Below are 26,375 nucleotides of genomic sequence, written 5' to 3'. Positions count from 1 at the left end.
GATATTAAACTTTATATGGAAGATATAAAGGGAAAAATAGCTGAAGAACTTTGAAATGTTTGAAACAGAAGACAAAGATGATGATTTCAAAGATAAAGATTTAAAAGTAAAAATTTAGAGAAAATGTAGAATAATATATTCATCATATTATGGTAGTAGAATTTTTTAAATAAAAATTTAAAAGCATAAGCCATGAAGGAAAATATTGATATATTTACCTACTTCAATATTATTTCTTATATGACAAAAAGTTCTCTAAACAAACTAAAAAGACAAGACACATATTTGGAGAAGGAATCTCCATTCCATATAACCAAGAGGATTTTTTTTCAGAATCTATAAGAAACAGCTCTTATTTAAACAAGAAGAAGGCAGAACAGAAAATCAAATATTTTAAATGGTCAAAGGATATGATCAGGCATTTCTCAGAAGAGTAAACCAATAAACATGAACACTTTCTCACAAAAAATCTAAGAAATAAAATCAAATCTACAATAAGACATCTTTTCTTACATATCAGTTAGGCAAAATTAAAATTCTGACAACACTTTTTGCAAGCATCTGGAGAAATAAGTACTCTTATATAGTGCTGTGGTGAGACTACTTTGTAGAGCAGTTTAACAATACCTTGTGTAATTAAAAAACTGCTTATTCTACAAGCCAGCAATTCTAGTCTTCCATATCTATCCTGAAGATATGCTTACATTTATACAAGGTATCATGTTTAAGAATGTTCACTGAAGCAAAAACAAGTGCAAGCAAGCTAATCAATCTACTACTCCTCAGCAGAGGAATGGAAAAAATTAATTGTATGTTTTAATAAATGGAATACTATACCATAGGTAAAGCGAAAGAAGTAGATCCACACATATGACCATATATACATTTTAGAAATGTAATGATGTGTGAAAAAGAGAGGTCCAAAAGAATAAGTTGAGTATAATACTATTTACTCACATTAAAAAGGGAGCAACTGTATAAATTATTTGTGTAAATATCATATATAGCAATGTACAACATCATAAATGGGAAAAATTCACCCAACTTCAGGATATTGACTACTTCTAAAGAGGCAGAGAGGCTGTAAACTGGACTGAAGTTGAGGCTGTTTCAGAGTAAAGTAAGTCTGGGTCCTTATTGATTAGGAGTAGTAAGACTATCCACAAAGCATGAATAGAACAAGTATCAGCAGAAATGTCCCAAGATGAGAAACAGCCCCATAACCCATGTGCCCTAAAGGAATGTTAATACTCACCAAAGATTATTTCCACGCTTAGTGACATATAGGTAATTTAGCCTGAACTACCATGCTGAAGTAAATGCATTACTCAGTTGTCATCCATTTTTGTGGAAGCAAAGGTACACTCCCTGACTTTAAGATAAACATGAAAAATCTAGATCAACCTTGTCATTTATGCGTTTCATCTCTTAAATTTTTGTGAGAGAATGAAAACCACGTATTGTCTTTATGACTTCATTATTTAGTCTGACTTTGGTTATAATGATTGTCACCTGGGTTTTGAATGACTTCCACATCAAACGAGAGAAAAATTACTGTTGCCAAAAAAGTAGAAATAGATATTCTTCTCAGTCCCGGTGGGTTTTTGGCAGGCACCCCACTTTCTAAGCCATCTAATGAATCACTAATATATGGATCTGACACAATCCTAATAGAACTCACAAAAAAAATCATGCCTTGAAAATACCTTTTCCTGAATTGATTTTGCTGTTACTGGAACTGAATTTGCAACTACAGTATTTCTAATTAACCTTACTTTTCTGTGTGTGCAAAATGGGCAGCAGCTGTTTATCACTATGTCTCCACGGAGATATAGAGGCTATAGTTTTGTGATTGCTTATTTTACATGTTACAGTACCAATTAATCAAGCTTATTCTGCTTACTTTCTGGAATACCTTTCCAACCTGAAACAAAACTCAGTTTAAATTTATATTTTCTTTCTTTCTTGTTTAAATTCTACTCGTTAAATTTTGAGGATACTGTTGGCTACATTGACATTTTTCTATTATTCTTCTGCTTTCTTTTGCCCCCTAAACATTTTCCCCAAGGCCAGACCTTTCCTCCAAGTCTTTTGACGAATCCTTCTGCAGTTATGACTTTCTCCTACCAAAATCACATGTTAATTCAGCAAAATTTGTCATGTCAATGAGGAAAACTGAGAAAGTTAGTGTGTGCCATTAAGAGGGCAAAAGTAATATCACATGCCTGAATATGTTAAATATGTCCCCTGACCCTTTTGATGAAAAATGTACTAAAATGTAAGTTCCAAGAAAATGGTAATGTTTATCTGGTTTGCTTACTGCAATAGTTCCAATAGTGGCATGTAGTAGGTGGTCAATAAATAGTAAATGAATGATTCAGAAAATGCTCTGTTTGCATTATAGTAAAGTGGAAGGCAGCAAGGCATAATGATGAACATGTGTTAAATATTAAAAGTTATTAATCAAGTTAGAAAAGTACTACAAAAAATATTTTCTATCTTACTTAGACAAATATACTTCATAAAGGCGAAATTGTAAGATATGTAAAGCCATAATTTTTATATGCCTGAAAGCTGACAAAATTGTAAGACATCCCAATTGAGTTATTATTGTGCATATTTGGATATCAGGTTAATTGGTGAGTGCTGCTTGGATGAATAATAAACTAAATACATACATAATTTATGAGTATTTGTATACTTATTCCATACCATTGATCTTTCTTGCCTTCATTTCAGCACAATTAATAATTATGTGATAATCAAGATTATCACATAATTTTCCTCTACTGCAATTTGAAATAATTTGTCCAAAATGTAAATTAAATTTAAGTATTAAAAAATTTCATTTATTTTAAAAGTTTTTTCTTCTAAAGCAATCAAAATTATTTATTAAAATACAAATGCAACATGAAAAGTTTTAACTAATATCAAAATTTAAAATAAAAATTCACATGACTGAAATTTTAATGTAATGTTTGAAAATATGATTGTATTATTACATGTTTTAAGAAAAAACTGTCAGCAGTTCTGGTGTTCAGTGTTCATCTAACTGCCAATGAAAAGAATTATTAGTTTACTCTACATGTTATGTATACACTTACACATGAAAAAGTTCAGAGTTACATGAATTGTTTAATATACCAAACCATTCCACATTCCAAGAGCAACTACTACAGATACCTCCCTAATTTGTGCATTCTTCCAGAAAGAGGAATTAAAATTAAACAAGAAGCCAGGAAATGGACACTCAGCACTCTTGGGAAAATAACACTTAGCATCTAAGATCTACTCTTCTTGCTACCTGAGAGAAAGGATGTGACAAGCTAATTATTTTGATTTTGTATCTTTGCTGAGCATTTCTGCCACTCAAATCCTATCTGTGCACAGAAGCAGAAAAACTGGGTAGCTTACAGTGGAGAAGCCTGCAGACAACACCTTGATGAAGTGATCAAAGTTAACATCTGTCATCAGTAATGAGACAAACCCAAATCAAGTGTCCCCTGATAAAATGAAATGAGAACAAAACAGCTTCACTTGTGTAAAAGTCCAAGAAGAGATGCACAATCTAAATTAATTACAAGAAATGTCAGGTAATCCTAAATAAGGACATTCTAAATTTGCCTGTAATCCTCAAAAGTGTCAATAAAAGGAAGTCATATTAAAAAATGAGTTATATCTCTGCAAAGTAATGTGGAATAAACTCTAAAATATGTTTTACATTTGTAAAAAGTTGGAGAACAGTACTTCAATTTTGAAAAATACACACACACACACACACACACACACACACATATATATATATAATTTCCAGAATGACAAAGAAACAGTTAATAGTGGCAACCTCTGGGAGTGGAATCTAGATGGAGAGTGAAAGAAAGATGTTTCTTTTTCTCTTCTCACTTTTATTTTTTTCATGGTTTATTTTTAACCTGAACAAACATCTTATTTCAATTTTTAAAATGAAATAATTTCTTTCTTTAATTCCTTTGACTACTGTAAACTTTGTTTTTGACTCAGAAAATAGGAAATATCCTCAGGCAAAAAAATTTACTGTTTTTAACTTAGTCAACACAAGACTGACGGTAGGGAACTTCCCTGGTGGTCCAGTGGTAAAGAATCCGCCTTCTAATGCAGGGGACGTGGGTTCAATCCCTGATCGCGGAACTAAGATCCCACATGCTGCTGGGCAACTAAACCCGCGTGCTGCAACTACTGAGCTGCGTGCCTCTAGAGAGCCCACGTGCCGCAGAATACAAAGCCCCCGCGCTCTGGAACCCACGTACCACAACTAGAGAGAAGCCTGCGTGCACAATGAAGAGCCCACGCACCGCAACGTAAAGGATCCCGCATGCCTCAACGAAGATCCCGCATGCCACGACTAAGACCCAAGCAGTCAAAAAAAAAAAAAAAAAAAGGCATGGTAGGTCATGACACCCAGGGTCTCATCCTGCCCTTGTCATTTAAAAACTATGGCTGTTTGGGCAAGGCACTTCCATTCTCTGGGATTTAATTATTCATCTTGTTGTTGAGATTTGTTATAACTCTAACTTTAAATACCCTTAAAATATAAATTAAGACTTATATAACATGCTGCCAACAGAGGGCAGTAATTTATCACAAATAGTTCCAAAGAGTTTTTCTGAGCAAGAAATGAATCATTTTCATACAATTTAAAGGAAAATAGTAACCAGAGTACCACCGTTTTCCTCGCTGTTCCTGAAAATTTGGATCGCATTCCAATTTCTAGAGCCCGTGCTCCCCAACAAGAGAAGCCACCGCAATGAGAAGCCCGCGCACCGCAACGAAGAGTAGCCCCCGCCCGCCGCCAACTAGAGAAAGCCCACACGTAGCAACAAAGACACAACGCAGTCAAAAATAAATAAATAAATTAGTTAATTTTTTTAAAAGTGTTGTTGAGGGCGTTGGTATATGGGTACTATCAGACTGTGAAGTTCAAGTGGCTAGAAACTGATATAAAAGTATAATTTTTAACCGTGAAATTTTATTCTAAAAATTTTAAGTAATTAATCAAGATGGTAATAAATAAATGTTTGTCTTTAAATTTCACATAATGAATAATCGATGAAAACCTCCACAAGATAAACTAACACATTTTTTTATAAACTAGAAAGAAGAAATAAACTCTCACATGCAGCTCCTGGAATAACTTCTTTCTAAGCAGCTTTAAAAGGAGATATTTTAAAAGGTGAGACATTCTTTTGTTTGCTGTAATCCTCATTCACTAAGTAAGAATTGTTATCATTAGTAGCATTCAGTTTATGGCACTAAAATTAAAGTTCCAAGAAGACAGAGTTGTATCTGTCATGTTCTTTGCTGTCTCCTTAAATCCTAGAACAGTGTTTGTCATACAGTTGGTGCTTAATAAATACGTCTGTGTGGTATATTTATATGCTATTTTATTTTATACTTTTTAGTTTTCCCTAAGAAATTTGTAAAGTAAAAATATTTAATAAAAATGTATAAACTTATGAGAAACAAGTTTTAAATTTCTAAAACAAAATTTATCTGGTATTTATATTTTTATGCTTCTTACCAAAACTCTACTCTACCTACCAACTCTGCCTACCAACCATTCTTGCTTTTGTAGTTGTGTCTTATTCTCATTAGACAAAGTGAGGCAGATACTCATAAAACCACCATCGTAGTGTGCCTTTTTTCCTTTTTTTTCAGAATTCCAAATGACACTGTATAATATTGTTTTTCTGAGTCCTCTTAGAAAAGAATAGTGAAAATACAAATGTATATTTAACTAAGAGATATAAAAATAAAATATTTTGAATGGAAAATTATTATCCAAAAACCCAGCTGATATTACAGTAAAGGAGAAAATGAGATGGTAGCTGATGTCCTATACTTTGAAATTATGGGCAGGATCACACTATCTAATCAGCAAGGATTTCTGAGGGCAGAATCTATCAAGGGATTAACTCCCTAAATCTAAAACAATAGGAATGGGGATATAAGGACAATCCTCTCTGAGGCAAACTTTCCTTAGCATTCCTAATCAATAAGAGAGGTGATTTACGGTATAAGTAACTACCCCTCAAACACAGTGAATAAAAAGGAGTAAATTAATATGTGTATGTTGGTAGTGGAGACTACCTATCCATACACGCAATCTTTCTGGGAGGTTCAGAATGAAAGTATGTGCTGTGAGAAGATAGACTTTTCATGCAATTTGCCAGTGTCTGTCCTGGCAGTATAGGTAAGCCAGTGGTTGGAAATAATTTTTTTCTGTGGGCCTATCAAATTATTCAATGTGGTAATCTTAGAGTCACTGAGTCCTACTTTGGTTAAGGGAGGATAGTCTATCCTAGGGAATTGAGGGCTTGCTGCTATATCAACTTGAAGGAAATAAAGACCCAACTTCCCTGGTTTACACCATGCTATATTGACACACATGGGCATCATACATTATATCTTCATCAATATAGTACCAATAATAATACTTAAGATAGATACTTCCATAAAAATGAGAATTAAAATAACACTAAAAGTAATAAAACTAGTTAAAATATTATAGATGGGATTAATAGTACTAGTAATATAAATCAGAAGAATGATTAAGAATAATAGTATTACAAAATAATTAAAAGGACCAGAAAACTAAAAGCCTAAAACCAGTTTTAAATGTAGAAAATAAATAAAGCAAAGCAATTAAAGTCTAGATTAAAGGATAAAACGCAAAGTTGTTGAAAGTATAAACTTCAAGTCTTGACATTCGAATGCAGAAGCAAGCAGGTAGAAACTATAGAAATTAAGATTACTCCCTTCCATTGTTATCTGAGATTGGACTTTCTTTGAAGGGAGTCTCCAGGCAGATTTCCTAAAGAAAGAGTATTTACTGAAACTCAGGTGAGCTCAGCAGTGGTTAATCTCCCTCAGGAACAGGACTGTGAATTTTTTCTCAACATTTTTGCTTCTCCTTTCCATGGCCTCTTCTCTCTTTGTTTGTGTTCACCCAACCAAGGTTTTATGCATCTGTAATGATCCCATCCATGCTGTAATGAAAAAGGGATCCACCTTGGTCTTAAAAAAATGTAGTGAGACAACAATTATGAATGGCATAATTGTTAAGCTCAAGGCTTCTGGAGTTGGACTTACTATTTGTAAGTTATTTAGACACTCTGTGTACTATCATAGAGTTGTTACAAAAATCAAATGAGTTCATTTAGTTAAAATCTTTAAATAACAAAATAGTTTTTGGTACATAATGACTTTATCATTCTCCTAACAGAACTTGAACTTTAAAAGACTATATGGTGAGCAGACAAATGCATTTTTCATTATTGGGTGCATTTCACACATGGTAGAACCTGGAATAAGACATTGGGAAATGTGAGACTTTTTCTCACTGCTTATCAAATTGCATCCCACAGGAGGTCACCTTTTCTATCTGGACATTTTTTCTCTCTTAGGAAAGTTTCCAGAAAGGATGAAAAAGCAAGCTGGGCAAGAAGGCCCTGTCCAGATTTTTACCTTCCATATAGAGTTAGGTAGGGACAGGAAGAAACAAGAGATATACTTTCCAAGTTCTCACAGAAAGAGTTAAACTAAAAAAGATTAGGGAAAAAAAACCACATTAATTAAAGCGAAGTTTCAAAGTAATATACCAGGCCATCTAATAGACTATCTAATTCTAGAAAATCATAAGGAAATAGCTAGGAATTCAACTTATTTTATTTTTCCTCTGTTTGAGACATGATGTATTTTTTTTAAATATCAATAAGTAGCAATAATTTATTGTGAAATGCAATGCCTAAACACAGATGATACAATGATTAGGCTTCCCAACTCTCTTAGTCAATATATTTTGCCTAATGAAGGAAAATCACTTACTCAAGATGTCCACCTGTTAATAATGCAAATTATCACTGAGATTCCTGTGGAGACGCTCCTGAGAGGGCTGAGTAACCCTCAGTCATGACTTCATGGTCTCACATATTACCACTACTTCTCAAAAATCATTCTCATTTTAAACTGGGCAAGGGATATCTTATTAATAAGAAATATGAATTAGAGAAAACAAAAATAACATGATGATTCCAGTACTCAATTTGCATGTGTGTATTTATTTTGAGTTCCATGTAAAGATTTAACCTAATTTGAGAAGTTTTCCTACAGATGGAGTCAGCTTGCTTGTGACTGTAAAATTTCTGAAAACCCTTTTGTTATTACTATATTACTTAACAAGAATAAACTTTAATCTGCAACATATTTGAAATTGATTGTTGCTTAATTTTGTTTATACTGCTGCTTAACATCAGTAAATTTCCAGAAAGCACTCCCCCCAAATTACTTCATATCCTACAGCGAAGTGCATAGGGTGAAAAGGAACACAGGACACCAGGGGGGACTGAGGGTATGGGGTCCAGGGTTACATAACATAATATATATGTGGTCAATATAACACATCTTTAAGGGAAGAAGGTAAGGGGGTAGGGAGTATATTATTTATCTCTTCCTAAGTTATGCTTGATAACAAACTATCCCAAAATCAACAGGGTTTTTATGAAGAAAGGATTTATTTTCAGTCCCCTTTGTGGGTCATCTTTATTGTGATCCAATTTTGAAGAGTAACCTTTATGTGGGACATGCACATCATCTGGCAGGAAAATGAAAAATATAGAATCATAAAACTCATGAACTTCTCATAAAGCTCATAAAAATCTGAAATGTTATTTGAATTGTGTGAGAGTTGGAAAGACAGAATTAACAGAGTATGGTGAGAAATGAAAAGGAGAGTGTTTAGTATTAGGTGGGTACTTGGAACATCCAGATAATGATTAGATGCAAAGAACTTTAAGATACGATGGCACATAGTCAAGTTGTTGGTGAGAAAATCTTTTTATCCAAATAATTTAGACTTAGAGTTGTACACAATAGATAGGCAAACTAGTAACAAAACCTCAAAAAGGAGCTCACGTGAGCCTCAGGGAGAGAAAAGCTGAGTCCACAGAGCCCTTAAGTGACAGCATCAGGTTGTCTTACCTTAACAGTAGTTTACATCAATTTCCCACATTCTCTTCAGCACAAGAATACCCAAGTGTGTGTGAATTACTTGGAAATAAAATGGTAAAAAGTCTTCACTGATGTCAAGTGCAACTTAAATATGAAATCAATGATCTTTGAGAAAATAACTTCAGCTCAGTTGTGGCTCTTTCAAATAGGGTTCTTTACATAGTAAGAAAAAGAGATTTTTTAAATGACCTTAGGGGGAAAAAAGGGTTTATTACAAGGGTATATGTTCTTGAGTACTTAGAAAAACTTGAACTAGGCCTGGGAAGGACTGTTACTGTAGAGCTCAGGCATCACTTTCTCATCTCTCATCTCATCTCTCAGTCTTGTTCTTGCTTTCATTCTTTCCCTGTTTCTCTCTCAGAGGTTACACGCACTCTTTCATTCATCCCTTTCACCATTCACTCTCAACTATCTTTCTCCACATAATCATCTGGCGCATACCATTTTGGATGTCAGCACTTCCTCTATCTTGGCTTTTTAGTTAAGAGCCTGGCACTGTATACTTTTATCTATAGCTCTTAGTACAAGTTTCCAAAAAGGAAATCTGATTTGCTGAGCTTACTGCTACCTTAGTAAAGCCTACAGATTGGCCAAAAAATGAATCAATGTCCACTTCAGTCCAAGAACAGGCAACTTTCCTCAACAATCTGAGCAAGAAGGGAACATTGAATGTGCTTGAGTTGCAACAGGTAATAAGGGGTAATAATTATACAGCAAAGTTCTTGAACTAGGCCTGGGGAAGGACTGCTTTTAACTTCATTAAAAACAAAGTTTCAACACACAGCAAAGTTTTGTTGTGGTATGAAATCCAGAACGTGGGTGAGAAAGGAACATAGAAGAGTATTTAAGTATCTGTGCTCTGAAGTCAGACTACATGATTTGAATCAGAGCTCCACAAACTATACCTAACCTTCTTAAACCCATGAAATGGTGAAATGGTCATGCAGAGAGGGCTTTCTTCACAAGCTGGCTGTGAGAATTAAATGAGGTAATTTATGTACCAGACACCTAGGAATTATTCAATAAATAGTAAAAACACACAAGAGGAAAAGTTACCCTGTCATAGGGAAGGACCTTTGTATTCTATTACAAGGTAATCACTAAAGGGATGTTGCCTATAAGCTTAAATTATACATAATGGCCCATCTCTGGGAACCCTGCCTCCCAGGTAATGAGCATTAAATTAAAATACTTTTGTTTAGCTCACAAGAAAACATCCTGACTAGGCCCACCTGTGAATGACTGCAGAGAGGAAGAAATTAACACAGCCTCTCCAGAGGCTGAGGGGAACCAGGAAAGGTTTGACTTTCCTCCCTCCCCTTTAGTATAAAAGAAGCCTGAATTCTAACTCAGGCAAAATGGTTCTATTGGGACAGGAGTCCACCATCTTCTCGGCCTGCCGGCTTTCTGAATAAAGTCGCTATTCCTTGCCCCAACAGCCCATCTCTTGATTTATTGGCCTGTCCTGAGGCGAGTAGTATGAGCCTGGACTCAGTAACAACCCCTTACCCAGAGGTCAAAGGAAGAAAGCAAGAAAAGTTGAAGACATGAAGACAATCAGAGATGGAGAAAACAAGAAACTGATGGATTTTCTGATCAAATGACTTCAGCCGTCATGGCAAAGAAGATTCTGCCATCTTACGAAATCTCTAGTGATCTTAGCCTGATATGGCCATAATTCCATTACGGAAATACCAAGGGTTAACTTCAGCGATAGTGACCTAGAGCAGAGCAAAGTGATTGATGCCTTTAAATATTTACATATCATGTAAAATAATAATTATGATATAAACAACAGCAATAAACATGATAGTTAACATTTATTGAAGGTTTGCTATGTGTGGAGGACTAAGTGCTTTATATGTCTATTTATATGTATATATATTATATGTATTAATCCATTTACTACTTATATCAAACTTAGGAACTTTTATCATTATTTTAGGGAAAAAGAAACTGAGGCACAGAGAGTTTAAATAATTGACCAAAGTTGCAAAGCTAGTAAGTAGCTGAGGCAGGGTTTACAGCCTGACATTCTGCAACAGGCAATACATTGCATTGCCTCTCTAATCAAAGGGAATTTCAATAGCCCTCAGGTGTTTTTCACAAATATATTGACAACGTGGATGAAATAATTTGAAGAAGAAATAAACTGCAAAAAAAAAAGTTTCACTTTATTAAGTAACTACATGATGACAAATATATAATATTTTAAAAATATATAGCTCTGGGGGAAAAAAGTGTTTTTTTTTTTTAACTGATTACAAAGAATCCTGAAAAGTAAAAGAGATAGTTATTCAAAAATAGTAATTCTGAAATCTTAGTGTAAGCTGATTCCTTTGTCTGTTTCCTTCATAATAGAAAAGGCTTTAGAATAATTTGGCGAAATTAGCCTAAAAAGAGTTGGAGTGACCTAAACAGGAAGCCTGGCTATTCCCAGCTGTGGGTGATCTCTGAGACCCGCTCTGAGGCTCCTCTTTGCTCCAACAGATGGGAGTGACTTTGAGCTGGATAAAAGTCAAATTCTTACCTCACCCTTTCACTGCTGGCAGGATCAGATTGCAGTTCTTTCATTATTCTTCACTCCCCAGTTTCCTGATCTGTTTAAAAGAAGAAGTAGAAAAGATAAATCCTCTCTTCAATGCCTGGAAGGGAAAACAAAATGACCTCAACTCCGCTTTGAAAAAATCTTTCCAAGAACTTTCTTCAGAGATTTTACTCGTGAGTACTTGGCAATATACTTTCTAGCCCATGAGAAATAACTTTTATTTCTTTTCCTTGGCGGGGGGTGGGGGTGGGGGAACAAGGGTGCTGAGAGGCAAAGACTTGTAGGGGAGGACCATTGTCTGTAACCCTACAATGAAAATCGACCCTTCTCTGTAAACAAACTCATTGCAATGCTAAACTAAATACTCAGCATTTTCCATTTAGTTTTAAGCAAATATATATGCAACATAGGATTATGCTTTTAAGACCATGAACATAAAAAGTCGGTGAGATGTAGCCTTGTTTATAATTTTAATCTTGTAGTGGCAGTTCTTTACTAATTGTGTCTTTAATTGGAATTTTCTGAAGATTTTTTTTTTAACCTTTAAACATTATTTAGTAACATATAAAGAAATATAATAAAGAGACTGTCTGGCAGCCTTATGTTTAAAGAAACTTCTTTCATTGCCATTAATTGATGATATTTAAAATAAGGTATAAACATTAGAATCCTTGTAGTCTAAATATTTCTTGCCAGCATTAACTAATCTCTCTTAAGAAAATACTTTACACGTCTCCAAAAACAAAAGCTCATATTCTAAATATACTAAAATAAGAATAGATAGGATTGCACTATATATAGTACAATTACGTAAATTAAAGCAATAGATTACATACCTATATGATGTACTGTCATATTCTTGTTGCTTATAAAACGATATTAAATTTAGCTTCTGGTAGTAAAGAAAGCACATAGTATAGAAGTACACAACCACAGAACTATAATGAAACAAAAAAAATTAATTATGGAAGCACTCGTTTGTATGAGTATTAATGGAAAAATGAGGGCCAAGAGCAGTGCTGTGCAGAAAAAAAAAGAAAAGATAAGTAACAGCCACACTGTGACTCAGTGCTCTGGAAATTAGTCACAAAATGACTTTGTATAATTGTGATAACATTAAATACAAAGGGCAGAACCCAAGCAGGAAACATACAGCCCAGAGAGTCATATTTTATTGTGTGTAAAAGCGTAATATTTACGTCAGAGGTGAAAAATTGTGTCAATTTTGAGATATTGCAAAGTTTTTTAACCCTTCATAAAACATTTTTAGGATTCTTTTATACTCATCATTCTAGTGCATGATTATTTCAAGACATATAATCTATATTTTATCTAATACTTAAACTGAAGGGTGAATAATCTCTGAAAATGTATTGGAGTATGAAATTTTAATTTGGGGCCTATGGGTTAATAAAATGGTATAAAATATCCTTAGGGATCAACAGAGTTGGAAAACTATTAATGTAAATACAGATAATTAACACTACAGATGTAAAACTTTATTTACTTTTAACAATTTGAATGGTTATATTGGGAAGCCAAATTTGTCTTCTTCAGGTAACTGTACAATCTTATTAGAGAGCTTTAATGGCATATATACTACTATTTGGTTCCGTTCTCTATTAGGTATGCTGACTTGTACAAGTTTTGTTTTTTGTTTTTAAAGGTACAGTCTGATATCTTTAAGCATTTGTTTTATCTCCAATGACTAGATGAAAACCTCTTTGGGAAATGTGGTCCTGTTCAAATGGATTATGCTATCACGTAGTGCTTGCTGGTCTGATTGGTTGTCCGTAACTCTAGGCTTCATTTGCTTATTGATTGTACAACTATTTTGCCTAGAATCTTCTACTATAAACAGTATTGTTAAATTTAAAAATAATCTATGAAATAGAAAATTGTTTTTGTATTAAACTATAGTTTTCATAACACTAACTTATTCCCTCCTAAGAATTAATTTCCTGGTCTTAGTTATCTACATCATTCAAATTCAAAACATAATTGGGGGACTTCCCAGGTGGTGCAGTGGTTAAGAATCCGCCTGCCAATGCAGAGGACATGGGTTCCAGCCCTGGTCTGGGAAAATCCCACATGCCGTGGTGCAACTAAGTCTGTGCACCACAACTACTGAGCCTGAGCTCTAGAGCCTGCGAGCCACAACTACTGAGTCTGAGTGCCACAACTACTGAGCCCACACGCCTAGAGCTGGTACTCCACAACAAGAGAACCCACCGCAATGAGAAGCCTGCATACCGCAACGAAGAATAGCCCCACGCTCACTGCAACTGGAGAGGGCCCACGCGCAGCAACAAAAACCCGACGGAGCCAAGAATAGATAAATAAAGTTATTAAAAAAAAAAACCCATAATTGGACAGATGACTACTAGAGGAAAAAAGCCAAACTGAAAAGGTTTTGTTTATTCCCAGAACACCTAGCAATCTAAACAAATAGTAGATATGCTATAGATTCTTTAGGAATTGTTCGTTTACTAAATTCACTGTCACAAACTTTTAATACAGATTTCAACTGAATCAAACATCTCTACTTAATAGAAGAAAAAAAAAGTAAAATAAACATCCTTGCCAAAAAAAAGGGGGGGGGGTGTGGGACAGGAGAGACAATATGAAAAGGAAAGGGAAGTACTCAGAACAGGGTTTTCAAAAAAATCTTGTTAATTGGTATAAATTAAATAAGTAGAATAATAATATTGATTAAAATTAGCTAATTATATCAATTTATTTTTGCTATGTAGACACGATCTAAAAATTGTATTACAGTCCAACTCATCTATTCTCAATAAGGCTGTCTTCAGCCACCCTTTTCTTGTTTACCATCTAAAACATGTAACTCAGGAAATTTAATTTGCAGAGTTGTCTTTTTTAAAACAAAAAATACATTTTTAAAAAAATTATTTATTTATTTGGCTGCACCAGGTCTTAGTTGTGGCATGCAGGATCTTCGTTGTGCCATGCAGGATCTTTAGTTGCAGCATGCAGGATCTAGTTCTCTGACCAGGGATCGAATCCGGGCCCCCTGCGTTGGGAGCACAGAGTCTTACTACCAGGGAAGTCCCAAAACAAAAATACTTTTAAATGCATTATATTTTTTTTTATAGAAAATGCCAATGATATAATTATTTGATTGTTACCATCTGCATTTGGAGAAATCTGAATTCAAGACATGGAGTGATTATTGAAGTCCTTGTTTCTGGATATTAAATCTCACCAAAATGAAGAAAGGATGCAAGTTATTCCAGAGAGTTCTCTTTATGCTAGACCACCTCTCTTGGGTCTCTGAGATCCTCAGTGACTGCTTTCTTGGTGTGATGTATCATCTCCAGGAGCCCAGTCTTCCCATTACCCTTCTCTCCCTGTCTTCACTTCAAGTGGCAGGTGCTGTGTAGAACCAGAGCCTAGGATTCAGCTACCAATAGGATGAGGGCACCCTAGTCATTTCCACTTTTCTTCTTTTCAAAAGCAATAACAAAAAGCACTGGATGCATGTCAAATCTGCTATGTTCGTCTCTCTTCAGGCCTTCCTTTGTGATTCTATGCTCTTTCTTAGTTGGAACAACCATATTTTAAAATTATTTTAAAAACAAGAGGTCCATGATCCATACTAGGAGTCCCAGTGCTGCAATATTTCTGTCTCACTTGCTCCATCTGATAGACCACAGGTACCTGGGGAGACACAGAATTACTGCAAGGAATTCCTCAATCAAAATGTGATGGTAGCATTCTCTCTAGACTGAATAAATATTACATGTTTTTGATTGGGCTATTTCAACATCAGGAATGTAAAAGTATCTATCAATACAGCACTGATATACTGTGGTGGGTTTTTTTTTTGTTTTTTGTTTTTAATTTGTTTATTTATTTATGGCTGTGTTGGATCTTCGTTTCTGTGCGAGGGCTTTCTCCAGTTGCGGCAAGTGGGGGCCACTCTTCATCGCGGTGCGCGGGGCTCTCACTATCGCGGCCTCTCTTGTTGCGGAGCACAGGCTCCAGACGCGCAGGCTCAGTAGTTGTGGCTCACGGGCCTAGTTGCTACGCGGCATGTGGGATCTTCCCAGACCGGGGCACGAACCCATGTCCCCTGCATTGGCAGGCAGATTCTCAACCACTGCGCCACCAGGGAAGCCCCTACTGTTTTTATTACCAAGCATAGAGTGCCATTGACCCCCTTCAACTGTACCACACCCTCAGTGCCACCAACACCCTGTTGCCAACCTCATTCTGTCTCTCCTATTCATGTTTCTTACCAACATCTATCCCATCCTTGAATCCTGTAATAATCCTGTAATCTAAACATCACTTCATTCCTTACTTCGCAAGGCTTAGAAATGGAGTAAATCTCATAAATTGGGTGAGTCTCCAGAATAGTAGTGTTTGTTGCAAAATATTGGTAATATTTTTAAAGTTCTTTTAGGAATAAACTTCAAAGTATCCCAGGAAATGAATCAAAATGATTATATCAAAATATCAAACGCCTACTCGCTCTTCTATGTGCAACCAATTTCAAATATACGTGACTATAAAATGAATGAACTTCTGATTCATGCTACATGAATGATTTTGAGAACATTATGCTAAGTGAAATAAGCCAGACACACACAAAAAAAGAAATAGTGTATAATTTCACTTACATGGGATATCTACAATAGGCAAATTCATAGAAAAAGAAAGTAGAATAGAGGTTACCAGAGTTTGGAGGAAGGGATGAATGGTGAGTTATTGCTTAATGGATACAAAGTTTCTGTTTGGGGTAATGAAACATTTTGGAAGTAGGTAGTGGTGATGATTGCACAAAAATATAAATGTAATTAATGCCACTGAGTTGTACACTTAAAAATAGTTAAAATTGCAAATTTCATGGTATATCTATTTTACCACAATCAAAAATAATAAATGAAAAAATTAATATTTTTAGTTTTTTTCTGTTTCAATTTACATAGTTTCTATCATTATATCTTCAAATTTACTTATCTTTTCTTTTATGTCCAATGTGTTTATAATCCCATCTAGTGTATATTTCATCTCAAATAATGTTGTTTTCATCTCTAGAAACTCAGTTTGAGTCTTTATCTTCTTTCTCTATTTAACACACTCAATATTTTCTCTAGATTCTTGAACATATGAGTGCAGTTAAAATTTTAGTTTAAATTTTAGTTTAAAATTTAGTTAAATTTTAGTTTAAAATTTTAGTTTAGTTTATGAATGCAGTTAAACTTTTAGTTTAATTTTAGTTTAGTTTGTTAATTCTATTTTCTGTGTCATTTCTGTGTCATTTGGCTTCTTCTCATTATGTTATATTTTACTGTTTTTTGCAGACCTTATAATTTTTATTTGAATGCCTGATATTATGAATCTTACCTTCTTAAGTGCTGAATATGTTGTATTCCTGTAAATAATATTGAGCTCTGTTCTGAGTTGCAGTTTAATTACTTGGAAACAATCTTGTATTTTGTTATCTCACTGTCAAGCTTTGTTAGGCAGAATCAGAGAAATGTTTATTCTATGGTTAATTTTTTTCCCAGTACTGAGAAAAAAACTTTCTGACTACTCTGCTTAATGCACCATGAATGGAGATTTTTGCAATTTAGGGACAAGAAAATATTCACAGCTTTACGTGTGTTCTAAGTGTTATTCCCCTCTAGCCCTTTAAGGTGGTTCTTTACCCAAACTTGGGTACTTTTCTCTTGTATATGTACTGATCAGTATTAGGCTGAAGACTTGAGGGCCATCTGAAGATTTCTGGATCTCTCCTTCTGTATAGCTCTCTACTCTGTTACACAACAGTGCATACTCTAGCTACCCTGGCCTCTGCAGACAATGTGCTTTCTCCTAAACTCAGGGAGACCACTGGGCAATTCCAGAACCTCCTTTTCCTGAATTTGAATGTGGAAGCTCCCTTCAGTCAGTGTGCTGGAGCAAATCGGAATGTAGGGCTGAACTCTTGTTTCCCATCCTCATGGGATCACTGCTCTTCACTGACCAATATTTAGTTAGCGGGAAACCATCATTTAATACATTTTGACTATTTTATTTTTTTAAGTTGTTTCAGGTGGGAGGATAAATCCAATGTTAATCCATTGTGGCTGGAAGTAGAAGGGCTATTTTTCTTTAAATTTTTATTTTGTATGGACGTATAGTTTATTTACAATGTTGTGTTAGTTTCAGGTGTACAGCAAAGTGAATCAGTTACACATATACATATATCTATTCTTTTTCAGATTCTTTTCTCATATAGGTTATTATAGATGACTGAGTAGAGTTCCTTGTGCTATACAGTAGGTCCTTGTTAATTATCTATTTTATATATAGTAATGTGTATATGCAATCCCAAACTCCTAATTTATCCCTCCCTACAACCTTTCCCCTTTGGTAACCATAAATTTGTTTTCTAAGTCTGTAAGTCTGTTTCTGTTTTGTAAATAAGTTCATTTGTATCTCTTTTTTAGATTCCACATATAAGTGATATCATATGATATTTGTCTTTCTTTGTCTGACTTAATTCACTTGGTATGTTAATCTCTAGGCCTGTCCATGTTGCTGCAAATGGTATTATTTCATTCTTTTTTTAATGCTGAGCGATATTCCATTATATATGTGTACCACATCTTCTTTATCCATTCATCTGTCGATGGACATTTAGGTTGCTTCCATGTCTTGGCTATTGTAAATAGTACTGCAATGATCATTAGGGTGCATGCATCTTTTCGAATTATGGTTTTCTCTGAGTATATGCCCAGGAGTGGGATTGCTGGATCATATGGTAGCTCTATTTTTACTTTTCTAAGGAACCTCCATACTGTTCTCCATAGTGGCTGTACCAATTTACATTCCCACCAACAGTGTAGGTTCCCTTTTCTCCACACCCTCTCCAGCATTTATTGTTTGTAGATTTTTTTGATGGCCATGCTGACTGGTGTGAGGTGATACCTCATTGTAGCTTTGATTTGTATTTCTGTAATAATTAGCAATGTTGAGCATTTTTTCATGTGCTTTTTGGCCATCTGCATGTCTTCTTTGGAGAAATGTCTATTTAGATTTTCTGCCCATTTTTTGATTGGGTTATTTGTGTTTTTTTGATATTGAGCTGCATGAGCTGTTTGTATATTTTGGAGATTAATCCCTTCTCAGTCATATCGTGTGCAAATATTTTCTCCCATTCTGTGGGTTATCTTTTTGTTTTGTTTATGGTTTCCTTTGCTGTGCAGTGGAAGGGCTACTTTTTTAAATTATATTTTAATGATATCCTAAAAAACTAAAAATAAACATAAATAGAATGAGAAATTTTAAGGGCATATAAACTGTAATTCATTCATTGGCCTGGATAAGATAAGTACATTTTTGGCCTGCTATATCTCAGCAACTATGTTAGATGAGTAAATATATTTACATGATTGTACAATGAAAAACTTAAATTCACTATTTCTAAAAAATAATTATTTCATTTCAGATAAGCAGTTTGTTTCATTATGATTTTCTGATAATGGTAGTTGTTTGGGCGGCTAATATTTTACTCTCTTCTATTTTAGATGACAAATTCATTCTACAAGCTTAAAACCAATCAAGTTGTCACTTGTTCAATAGGCATTTCCAAAACTCTGAGTGCTGAGTGTTATTTACCTAAAGCCTCCATAGTTTTGCAATGAATTAAAGATTGCCTTTACTGATAGTTTCCTTTCACAGTTTCTCATAATTATCTTTCCTCCCCTGATTCCTGGATACTTCTACATATTGGAAACTGGGAAAGTTCATTGACAGCACAAATTAAAACTTTCTCTTTTTATGAAAGAAGTTTCAGGTGTTTCCTGCTTAATTATATATACCAATTGATATAAACAGATAATCCCAAATGACAAATATTGTAAACAAAAATTATATTTAGCGTTAGAATTTGTTTTTATAATTATGTAAGAGTGTGTACATTATTGAAGTTTCTATGCATCTTATTTGAGTTCTGTGGTTTTAGTCTCCTTTAGCATAGTTATTCAGTCTATGAGGAAAGGAAAACAGGTACACAGTAAAGAAATCATTATGGCATCTACATCCTGGCACTAATGCAGGTTTATAAAAAAATTATGAGATAAGCAATTTACCTTAGAAACACTCAGGCCCTCCCTTCAGTGCTAATAATTTTTTTCAAGTTTCAGATTTCCCAGGATTAACCTCTTTTTGTATGTTTTTCTCTTAAGGAATTGCTGAAGAATGTTCCAGTGGAAGAAAAGTGTTTAACTAGGGAGAATTTAGATTAGCCTCAATTAACATGGCAAAAGGGGGTTGTTGTTTTTTTTTGTTTTTCTATTTGTGGTAAACTCTGGATGAAACTCCTTTAAAGCCATTTGCATTTATTAGTTATATCCCTAAAGAAAGGAAAAGGTTCCTTAGGTACCAATGTTTGCCCTATCACTACTATGTCAACATTGCTCTCCCAACCACCACCTGCATTCCATATTACCATCTCCTTATTCAGAGGCCAAAGAGATACAAGTGACCATCTATCCTTCCTAATAGGTACTGGAAGCCTCTTCTGAAAAGATATGAGTAAATGGGCATTCATGGATGGTCCTCAAAAACATGTGTGAAAAAATATTTGAGCCATGTATTTGCTCTTTAGAAGGGAATATACTATATATTCTATATATATATACTATAAACTATATAGTATAGTTTTCCTCAGATCTCTCAGGAGCTTGCATATCACCATGAAAAATATATCTGAGACATGATTAAATATCCAAGGAAAATAGTATATAGCATTGGGATCAAAAAAGAGTGTCAAGTAATAATATATCCTGAAGAAGGGAAGATAAAGATTTCAAAGGCCGATAAACTTGACATAGGAGGGATAAGGGTGGGGTAGAGATGGATAAGTTATCCTATGTATAAGAAATCTTGGAGAAAAGATCTTTTTTGAGAAGTCTTGGAAGAGATTAAATTATTTTAAGATCTTCAGTTCAATCATTACACTTGAATAAGCAGATTCAATTTTTAATATCTTTAAAGCTGAGCATTAACTATGTGCTTTTTATATATTAGAACTTATGCAGGGTACAAAAAGTGTACAATGTGATCATTTTTTTTTTTAAATTTATTTTTGGCTATGTTGGGTCTTCGTTGCTGCACGCGGGCTTTCTGTAGTTGAGGTGAGTGGAGGCTACTCTTCCTTGCGGTGCGTGGGCTTCTCATTGCTGTGGCTTCTCCTGTTGTGGAGCACGGGCTCTAGGCGTGTGGGCTTCAGTAGTTGTGGTGCGCAGGCTCAGTAGTTGTGGCTCGCGGGCTCTAGAGTGCAGGCTCAGTAGTTGTGGCACACGGGCTTAGTTGCTCCATGGCGTGTGGGATCTTCCCAGACCAGGGCTCAAACCTGTGTTCCCTGCACTGGCAGGCAGATTCCCAACCACTGCGCCACCAGGGAAGCCCAATGTGATAAATTTTAATCATTTATAAATTTAACCTATTAGGATTTGAAGTAACTTAACACAAATAAAAACTCTGGTCTTCATTCTCAAAAATTACAATCAGAGGAATTAAGTAGGGCATTTAACAAGAACATGCTATCTGATTCCTGATTATGTGTTAGGTAGAATATGAATAGGAGAAAAAGGAATGGCAATTTAGAGAAACTAGCAGATATTTATAAAAATGTAAAATAATGAGCATTCAATGTGAGGAACCAAGAGAAAAAAAGAACTATTTATTGGATGCTATGAGTAAAATAGGAAGTAGCACTAGTTTCCTTTCATTCTCTGAGTCCATAGTTCATTGTTTCATGGGTCTGACATTTTACAGTCTGAATGGAAGTGGCTGAAGATTAACATGTTAATGGTTCCTGGAGGACCATGACTTAGCTGCCTGGGACCTCTGTTCCTTTACAATGATGACTCAGAAAGTTGAACTCAGGATGTCATGGGTGTAGTCACCAACAGCTGCAGTTCCAATCTTAACTAAGCTCAGTTGCTTTTCATTGGAGCACAATCAGAAATTCCCGGGTTTTTTACTTTCGGACTTACTTCACCCGCAGAATTACTCTCACTGAGGAGGGAGAAAATTGATCATTACTGGTTCAACATGTTTATTGTACTTAAGTATAAAAACTTTAGCTAATATTTGGAATCATAACACTTTCATAGTCAGAAACAAAGTTACTTGATTATTCATCTGACACCAGAATGTTATAAATATCTAGCCTCAGGTATATTGAGTATAAATTTTGCTTCTCTTTCCCTCAAGGAAATGACAGTATAGGAATATTTTGTGGGAACTTCCCATACATGCACTAACATTTCCTCTCCTTTTCTCATACTACAACAGATACTATCAAAAGCAGGAAGTTGAGAAGTTTCCAATATATTTCTCTGAGCAGAGACAAAATCTAAGATGGCAACAGACTTTGAGGGGAAATGAGGAAGCAGACTTGACTTTATCTATTGATCTTTAAAATTAAAAAAGGTAAAATAACCTGAATTACATAAGCTATGAATCAAGGTTCTAACTAGAAACCTGTTAGGAAGGTCTCAACTGTCTTTCCAAAATACATATACCTCCTGCCTAAGATGTCATACTCAATATTAATTAATAGATTAATTAGAATTAATAAATTAATTATGTAATCAGGAGATAGATAGATTGATTGATAGACATATAATCAGGGAAGCAATGGTCCTGAAATACCATTTTCTTATCTTACTAAATAATGGGTACCTAGAAGAGCAGATACAAACAGGAGAAAAAATAGACAGAAGCAGCCATAGGTCTTTCTATGTAATTTTCTTTCTAATATGGACAGTAATGATAATAAAGACATCGTTAATATATTCAATTCTTTTCTTTTCTCACACCAAAATTCATTGTATTCCTTTGCTCTTCTTTTTTATTTCCTTCCATTTGGGGCTACTGGCATTAGTAGTTGACCAGAATTATATCCTCAGAAATCTCCATTTTGGTTTAGATATATAATACCAAGTTTTATTTATTTATCTATTTATTTATTTTCCTGCTTAAAGGAAAAAAATGAAAACAGCATACTATGAAGATCTTTGCTGTTAAACTGGATTAGATTAAGACGAGTCCCTGTGATGAGGAAAGGTGAACTCATTCAAAGAAATGAATGCCACCTTCTTTTGACAAAATGTCTTACAAATTTAACTGTAATATCTAGACAAAATAATTCCCCACCTTTTTTCTAAGAGTTTTGGTAGCTATGGGCAACTATTTAAAGAAGAATCTTTGGCATTATTTCTTTTATTATGTATTTCTATCTTATTTTCCTTTGTTCATTGTATTTTTCTCAGTAAAATATATACACTCTCTTTGGACCTTTCTTACAAATTTCAGAAATATTTTTACATATTTACATTTCCACTATTCTTTCTTTTAATTAATTAATTTATTTATTTATTTTGGCTGCATTGGTCTTCATTGCTGCACGTGGGCTTTCTCTAGTTGCAGCAAGCGGGGGCTACTCTTCATTGTGGTGCGCGGGCTTCTCATTGTAGTGGCTTCTCGTTGCGGAGCATGGGCTCTAGGCACATGAGCTTCAGTAGTTGCAGCACATGGGCTCAGTAGTTGTGGCATATGGGCCCTAGAGTGCGTGGGCTTCAGCAGTTGCAGCACATGGGTTCAGTAGTTGTGGCACACAGGCTGAGTTCCTCCGTGGCATGTGGGATCTTCCCGGACCAGGGATCGAACCCGTGTCCCCTGCATTGGCAGGCAGATTCTTAACCACTGTGCCACCAGGGAAGTCCCTACATTTCCACTATTCTTAACTTTATAATTATCTCTTTACTCTCCCGCTCTCTCTTATTGCTTCTCAGTTTTCCTTCTCCACATCCAGTTCTCTCACTCTTCTCTCTTAGCTAGTAATAAGAATTAATATTCCCTATTATTATTTAGAGGGAGATTATTTTTCCTCTTAAAAAATATAAACACAAAAGTTTAAAAAAATAATTGGTGAGTTTCTTGACTTACTTTACTTATAGAACTTTAGTCCAAAACAGAGAATAAAAATCCCCTACTTATGTTTTGATGAATTGCTAATTTCTAGAGAATGTAAATAATCTGAAATTCACTTTAGGGGAAAAAAGAAAGAAGAAGATATTTGTGAAAATAGTGGGTCTTTCTTAAGCTTGCAGTTGCCCTTTTTAGGGATGGTTACAATTCCTGTGTTTGAGTTGAAGCTCTGTCAATATGCAAATGTAAGACTTTGGAGAGAAAAAATTAGTTTCAGGGCTTCAGTGTCCTTATTAAAAAACGCAGGATATTCTAGATACTTATCCCTGTAGTTTTTTATATCTCTAGCAGTATATAATTCTATGACCTTGCCCTTCACTTCAGCTTTTTAAAATTTTTTAAATAAACTTAGTTTACATATGTTGTATGCTATTTGGTTGTAACATGAAGATACTCACTTTTTTCTCCCAGCATAGCTATTTCTTTTCTCTGGGATTTTTTTTTTTTTTTTAAGTTTTCTTTCTCATAGTATTACAAATGACAAGAAATTAGACCTACACGGTAAACAGCTTTTAACATTTCATTCCTAGAGGAAACTTCCCTGCTTTATAAAATCATACCTAACAACCACTTCATATCCAAAAGAGAGAGAGAGAGTAACAAACTTTTTAATCAGTGAAATTGTCACAGTCTAAAATACAGATAAATGTTGTGATTTGACATATTTGCTAACGTTAAAGAATTCCACATTAAGCAGTTCTCCAGAAATATGACTTCCTGTAACAAGAGCCAAATCCAATAGATGTTTCCTGAAGGATTGGCCAATCTTTTAGTAAACATGATTAGAGTGAATAGTCTGCAACTATTTGGGGAGACTTGTTTTTGTTGTTGTTTTGGTTGTATTTTACTGTGTTCCAATATTAGTTTACTTACCAGGTTCAGAATGTTTTGCTTCATTGTTTCTCATATTTTATCATTAGTCTGGGTGTATATTTAGAATATAATCTGAAAATCCGACTTTTATAAAGCAAAACATCAGGCATTATTTTAAGGGCAAAATAATTTTTTTAATATTTATTTATTTATTTGGTTGCACCAGGTCTTAGTAGAGGCAGCCGGGCTCCTCAGTTGCGGCTCGAGGGCTCCTTAGTTGCAGCAGGCAGGCTCCTTAGTTGTAGCTCCCAGGCTCCTTAGTTGTGGCATGTGAACTCTTAGTTGCAGCATGCATGTGGGATTTAGTTCCCTGACCAGGGATCGAATCCAGGCCCCCTGCACTGGGAGCGTGGAGTCTTATCCACTGTGCTACCAGGGAAGTCCCAAAATAATTTTAATGATAAGAAAAGGGGATTCTGGGCTTCCCTGGTGGCGCAGTGGTTGAGAAGCTGCCTGCCAATGCAGGGGACACGGGTTCGAGCCCTGGTCTGGGAAGATCCCACATTCCGCGGAGCAACTAGGCCCGTGAGCCACAACTACTGAGCCTGCGCGTCTGGAGCCTGTGCTCCGCAACAAGAGAGGCCGCGATAGTGAGAGGCCCGCGCATCGCGATGAAGAGTGGCCCCCGCTTGCCGCAACTAGAGAAAGCCCTCGCACAGAAACGAAGACCCAACACAGCCAAAAAATAAATAATAAATAAATTAAAGAAATCACTATTAAAAAAAAAAAAAGGGGGATTCTGACCTGAGCTTTATAGTAATGATATTATTTTCCCATCCTCCAAGCATCCTGCAATCAAAAACGCTGAAAAAGTTGGTTAATAGCCAGTTTGTGAAATAAAAACAGCAAAATAACTGTCAGGTTACATTTGGCTGCTAGAAGGCAAAATCCATAGCATGAGTAGCTTAAATATGAGGCCATTTACTAGTTCACATTATACAAAGTACAGAGGATGCCTCAAGATTTGTTAATTCAACACAAATCTAAGTGCTTTCTATCTTTTTATTTCCATCACTAACAGCAGGTCATCCTTATCTAGGGATAGTTCTCCTCAACATTATAAGATGGTTGCTTCAGTCATAGTCATCACATACAGACAAAACAAGTGGAAGGAAATATTATGTGCCCTTCCCATGTGGCTCCATTTAGAATAAGGACCTTTTCAAAAGTTCCCCAGCCCTGGAAGATAGCATACTTCCTTTCTCATCTCATTGGTCAGAGATTTATGAAATAGAAATATCTAAACCAATGTCTGTAAGGGAAATGGAATCACCATGATTAATGTGGATTAATGAAGAGTTTATTATTTATAAATTTATTCCTTAGGTGGGCATAGGCTATCCTTCCCTGAGAACTGGACGTATGAACATATTCAGTTCATCTATCAATGAAAAGTGACAGAGAATTGTTGTTGCATAAGCAAATGAGATGACTAAAACAACCTTACAAAGTTAAAAATAAAAAAAGACAAAAATATATCCATAATCTCACTGACCTAATTTCCCTTATTAAAGCATATTTTTCTGTATAAACAGCAATTTTTGCTTAGTTGATCTTAAAGTATACATATATTTTTGTATACAGCTTTTAAAATTCATATTACCATGATTAATCCCCTCTTAATCTTCTAGTCATTATCATTACCAATTTAACTTTGTATAATATTACATCTGGTGGATGGATGTACTGCCGTATCTAATAATTGTCAATGTTGCATACCTACATTGTTTAAAAATGTAATATTATTTCCTATTCTTAAAAAGATTGTACATTTAGTCATTTTCATATTTTTAAATTCCCAAGTGTCATATCAGTACCTTAAAGTATCATCTACGTTTTTTAACAAAGAAAGTACACATTAAGGAAAAATTTTTAGTTGACGATTAAATAATAA

The 26,375-nt window shown here is 34.9% G+C and overlaps 2 protein-coding genes across 9 annotated transcripts in view; one reads left to right on the top strand and one right to left on the bottom strand.

The window, feature by feature from the left end:
* Positions 1-12,537, bottom strand: part of GULP1 (GULP PTB domain containing engulfment adaptor 1) — an 812,392-nt gene extending 799,855 nt beyond the window's left edge. For 5 of the 6 annotated variants that reach the window (XM_059928297.1, XM_059928301.1, XM_059928303.1 and 2 more), the window contains exons 1-2: positions 12,430-12,537; positions 11,576-11,645 (exon numbers count right to left, since the gene is read on the bottom strand). The gene's annotated coding sequence lies outside the window, so the exon portion shown is untranslated. Of the gene's footprint in view, positions 1-11,575; positions 11,672-12,429 lie in introns of those variants that run through there. The other variant, XM_059928298.1, reaches the window with a different exon arrangement.
* TFPI (tissue factor pathway inhibitor) overlaps positions 1-26,375 on the top strand; it is a 104,059-nt gene that overhangs the window by 21,785 nt on the left and 55,899 nt on the right. The window contains exon 1 of one of the 3 annotated variants that reach the window (XM_059928320.1): positions 11,475-11,766. The exons of 1 other annotated variant lie outside the window; for it this stretch is intronic. The gene's annotated coding sequence lies outside the window, so the exon portion shown is untranslated. Of the gene's footprint in view, positions 1-11,474; positions 11,767-26,375 lie in introns of those variants that run through there. One more of the 3 variants, XM_059928316.1, reaches the window with a different exon arrangement.

The sequence above is a fragment of the Balaenoptera ricei genome, chromosome 7 (genome assembly GCF_028023285.1).
Source record: "Balaenoptera ricei isolate mBalRic1 chromosome 7, mBalRic1.hap2, whole genome shotgun sequence".
NCBI lineage: Eukaryota > Metazoa > Chordata > Mammalia > Artiodactyla > Balaenopteridae > Balaenoptera > Balaenoptera ricei.
This window is presented reverse-complemented; position numbering and strand designations above follow the sequence as displayed.